Source organism: Pelmatolapia mariae, linkage group LG2, assembly GCF_036321145.2.
Source record: "Pelmatolapia mariae isolate MD_Pm_ZW linkage group LG2, Pm_UMD_F_2, whole genome shotgun sequence".
Taxonomy (NCBI): domain Eukaryota; kingdom Metazoa; phylum Chordata; class Actinopteri; order Cichliformes; family Cichlidae; genus Pelmatolapia; species Pelmatolapia mariae.
In genome coordinates, this window is record NC_086228.1 from 36970752 (window position 1) to 36976154 (window position 5403).

At 40.5% G+C, this 5403-nt stretch overlaps 1 non-coding gene across 1 annotated transcript; it reads right to left on the reverse strand.

Annotated features, from left to right (window-relative positions):
• Positions 1–4246: 4246 nt before the first annotated feature.
• On the reverse strand, positions 4247–4328 carry trnal-uag (transfer RNA leucine (anticodon UAG)). The gene has a single exon. It is a non-coding gene; the product is annotated as a tRNA-Leu (tRNA).
• Positions 4329–5403: the final 1075 nt, after the last annotated feature.

Sequence of the window (5403 nt, forward strand, 5' to 3'; positions counted from 1 at the left end):
AATTTTGCCATTTCCATGCCTCGAACTTTTTCGAACTCCTCCTTGGCATTTGGTCGTATAAGCTTCATCTTTGGTCAGTGTCAACTACACACCTAAATTGCGGAGCTTTTGAGTTTTCACAATACGGTAAGGCCGTGGCGCCATGGCGAATTTGGATGACTCGCCATAAAAATATTATTGCCTCTCATTCTGTCATACATTGTCCGACCTGGACCAAAGAGCACACATATGATAAGGCTCCACCCCTGAACATATTTCAACTGCCATATTTGATACCAGGGACAGCGCCACCTAGTGGCAACAGGAAATGTCATGTTTTACACTTTGGGGTACAGTATTGTGATGGGGCACATCTGCAGCCTGAAATTTCTCCAGGAAAGCCTTAAGGAGTTGGTCTTGGCTTCCAGTGAAAACTGTGACTTTTTGCGAAAGGGTGTGACCCCAGCAGCATGGCGAACATTGATGTCTCGCCATGAAGAAACAAATTAGTATAACTCAATGAAATTCAGTCTGATCAGTACCAGACTTTACAGGCATGATGTTAGACCCCCCCTGAACAGATTGATGTGCCCATTGTCAAGAATACGAAGAGCGCCACCTAGTGGGAACAGGAAATGTCATGTCTTTCACTTTGTTGTACTGATTTTCACAGGTCCATCGTGGCCACTTCAAAAGCGGTGAATATTAACATCAGTCCCTCGTGATGCTTCAGTGAGAAAATTGTGACTTTAAACTGAACGGCGCACCCTGGTGGCAACGCAGTTCACCATGAGAGATGAAGTGGATTTTGAAGGGCTTGGAAAGTTTAAGAAGTCTTGAAATTTGGCGTACACCTCCAATGTGATGAGTGCTTTCTTGTTATCTGATCATTTTCGTCGAACAGCGCAAAATGGCTCCAGAGCGCCCCCTACAAAATTTCAAAACATCAGCCCCTGCTCTGTGTTTTATGTATGAGTCTGAAACCTGGTAAGCTTATGGAAGATATCAAGATGTACAAAAAAGTCTCTTGGAGCAATATCCCAAATCCAACAGGAAGTCAGCCATTTTGAAATTAATGTGTAATTTTGGCGACAACTGTTCTTTTTAGGCACATTTCTTTGACGAACTTCTCCAAGGGATTTCATCAGATTTACGCGATCTCCTGTGTGTGGAATCTAAAGACCTTTGTGATGTTAAATTGCGAAGCTTTTTACGTTCAGGGAAACGGGGTGGTCATGGCGGCACGTGGAGCTCCTATCACTCGCCAAAAAGCAGTAATCTGCTGTCACTCAAAAACACAATGTCCAATCTCTCCCAAAGGTCGCAGGCGTGATGAGACTCGAGCTCGGAAATGTTTGTTATGCCATTTGTCAGTAATGGTTAGAGCGCCACCTAGTGCGACGACTATCATAATGGTTGAATTAGATGAAATGTTAGCTGGTGGTCAAATGCATGAATTCCATCAATGTGACATCAGATTGGACGCACTGCTTTTAGGTGTTGGGCTTGGCTCGACGTGCTGGGGTGCGAGGGCCCTCGTATCGCTGCTTGCAGCTTTAATTTCTATTGTAACTCTTGGATGGTAGGTACTGATGGTGGTGTAATGATTTGGGGGATATGTTCTTCTGACACTCGGGGCCCCTTAATATCAAAGAGCATTGTTTAAATGCCATAGCCTATGTGAGTATTGTTGCTGACCATGTCCATCCATCTGTCTGACCACAGTCCCATCTTCTGATGGCTGTTTCTGGCAGGCTAACATGACTAATAGAGCACATTTTGGTGGAATGAGAGTTTTACATACTAGATGAATCTGTAGCAACCGTGTTCTGCTGCAGGTCAACATAGACCATACGGTTCTGAGGAATGTTTCCAGCACCTTGTTGAAGACAAAAATGAACATGCTGATGAGTGCACAATGTATACTATCACGCAAACACATACTACTGGATTTACTTTATACATTTTTCACACATTGATGGTAATAAAAACAATATGACCCTACCAAATAGCTAAATATCATATTTGCAGGTATATATGTATGTATATGTATACATATGTATATTTAGTGTGTACATATGTGTGTGTACATCTCTATAAATAGGAATAGTAGTGGTACAATAGCTATATCAAGCTATATAGTTTATGTCTTCCATATTTCCAACTATATCCATAATTACATACTGTGTATGCTACCATTGTATATAGTGTATTATCTTACTTTTTTCATTGATTGTACTATTTGTATTTTTGTATTTCCTTCAGATATCTGTACCTGAGCTGAGGTGACGCAAAAATTTCCCCGTTGTGGGATCAATAAAGTCTTATCTTATCTTATCTTATTTAATAATAAAAATAGCTTTTAATGAAAGGAAGAGAAAGTTTAGATATTGGTTGTTTACCTTTCTTTTTACCTTGCAGCCTTTGCTTCCATCCATACTTCAGATCATTTTTCTTTGTTCAGTGTTAAGCACCAGTTTTTCATGTTTCCTTTTGAGTGGCAGGCAGATAACTTTGAATGTGCACCTTGAATGCGGCATAATGAGACACATATTCATATTAATGCACTCCGTATACTCAAAAGAAGACTTGAAAGGGAGTCGTGCGCCGCGTGTGCGTGGGCTCCGAGTAAAGGTGCGTGTGTGTGGGAGGAGAGGTGGTCTTCAGTGTCCGGCTCGAGCAGCCTGAGAGAGTTTAGCAGAGAGAGAGAAATAAAGAGAAAAAAAGAGTCTAAAGGGAAAGGCCTTGAGAAGGATGGGAAGATGAATGTGGGGGAGGAGATAACCACCAGGGAGACGAGGAGGAAAAATAGTGGAGGTGTGCCTCAGATGTCTGTGTCTGTGAAGGATGTGGGAGTCCCTGTGCTTATTGGCTATAAAGGTCTCTGTGGTAACATTACCCATGGGTGTTTACAGGTTTGTCACTCAAATGAAACTCTTGCAAGCCCTGAAAAATCAGTGTAAATGGAAAATTCACATTTTTTACAACTCTAAACTAAATTTTCATTGTTTTGTTCTAAATTTTGAGTTATGCTCAGGAGCACAGTGCAGAGTAAACATCAGCCATAGCTATTGTTTTGTCCCTCTTTCTGCCCTGACGTCTTCATTTGTGCATAGAACAGATGAAAGCTCAAACTGCTCATGCATGTAACAACTGTGGTCACAATTTTTAGAAATAAGTGTTTTTTCTGAAAAGAGCACATTTCATTCTGCAAAGTAAATCCACTCTGTGACCCAGCATGTGAAAGCCTCGCTAAACTTCAAAATGCTGCTTTTTTACTTTTCTTTTCAAAAATTCAAAAACATCTAGTGCAGCAAAGAAATTTCATTTCATATTTTTCATTATTTTTCGCTTGAAGATATCAACCTGCATCCATTATTTGCATCATTATGACACCACAGTAATTCAGACCGACAATTACACTGATTAAGCTTCTGATTAAAACTCCACTACACTAAGCTTTACATTAAAGTGTTGATGGGTCCAGTCCACACAGCATTATCTCAACAGGCTAAAGACCCTTTAACACAGGACACGGCACACGCTGCACTCTGTGACGTATCTTTTCTTGACAAATAGAAATGAAGCCTACAGCCACACAGTGAATTAAACATGGACCATAGGACATGGCACACATCTGCATGTGCATCAACCTATGTGAAAGGGCCTTAATGACAGGAAGGTCACCGGCATCACTAAGGGGCAAATTTCACTGGCTGACTGGTCAGTTTACACCCCCAGAGGTGTGTGGCTGTGGTGTTTCCCTTTTCCATGTATGAACCTTGCTGGACAAGGATTCGAGGTAAAATAGTGTATTGTTTATTAGCATTTTAAGCATCAAGAACTTTAGAATAATCTACATTTGTCAGACATAGTTTTCAGAAATATTTACAGACAGTAAACAATGAAAACACTGGAAAGTTGGGCCGCTCTGAACTGCTGTTTTTGTGAACAGCTGGGATTCTCAGGCTGCATCTTTTTAGATGCTGCATCACATATACAGTATATTTTTAAATATTTTTAAGCAGGTGTGCACTGTTAGTTTATTTTTTGTAACAAACAGAAACACCTTTGATAATAGATGTCCAACTGAGAGAAAAACCCAGGACACACGGTAGAGTGTACTTCACAGCACCTCTCTGGTAGAGGGATGTTTGAGTTTGGGATTGTTTAAAAGGAAGGAGGACTTCTACACATCTGTGCAGGCCAACCTGATATGATTCATTTTGCTGTAAGAGAACTAGATCATAATTCTGTTCGAAGGTGATGGCAGTGGTGGGATTTGAACCCACGCCTTCTCAGAGACTGGAGCCTAACTCCAGTGCCTTAGACCACTCGGCCACACTACCACTGCTGCCAGGCAAGTTTGTAGGAGTGTTAGTTCAGAGAGAAATACCACCCAACTCAACATTCATAGAAGTATTACTGAGGAAGGGATGACATCAAGGTTGGATTTATCATATCAAGTAAAACTGAATCAAACTGAACTGGAGCTGATGGAAAAAACTACAGAGAACATACGTCTATCAAAAAAAGTCCAGAGAGTAAGGAAGATGAGTTTTGCCTGTTGTAATTCTCACAACCCTGTTGTAATTCTCATTAATTCCTTAGAGAATTAATTCCTGAGAGACAGAAGTTTAAACACTGCTGTTCAGACAACCGTGCCACACGGCTCCCAGTCTGGTCGGACTGCTGGTATGTTACAGAGATAAACCACTGCCAATCACATTGTGCACCGTCACTGTCCATAAAGACACTGGATACATGTTGCCATCTTTAATGGTAAGTGACACAAGAGGCAGTTCTAACTTGAATTTTAAATAATTCAAGGATTTATTAGTTCAATAATTTAAAAGATCAATAATAATGGCAAGACAGAAAGCTCGATGGACTTTTAGACTCTCGATGGCCCAGGTTTTTAAAATGATTGAGTTCTAATCATCTTGGTCGCCTGTTTTCAATAAATTTGATGTCTCCAGGTTTCCACATTTCCTTCAGTTTGTTGAAACAATGCAGACTTGTTCACAGAACCATCACACTACAAGGGTACGGACTAGTAACAGAACAGCTTGGTCCTTTTGTGGCTACTCTTCACAGTGCACTTCTTTTGTTTACAGTTTTAACCAAACGATTTATTAGGATCATTTTTGTTTGTGTGGATGCAATCCTTAACCAACATGCACAGCATTAGAACCAGAAACCAGCTTACCTACATGAAATATTTGGCATTTATTTGTTTTAACCCTCAGATGTGATGGCATTAACCCTCAGCCTGAGCTATCAGAGTAGGTGTTTCCCTGTGTTGGTGTTGTTCCCACATCATCGTAATAATGTTGGTTCAACACTGAAACTAACATGTCATAAGTCTGTAATGTGGAACAAATAGTACGAATTTCTATATTTTCTTGATTAATGTATGCAATC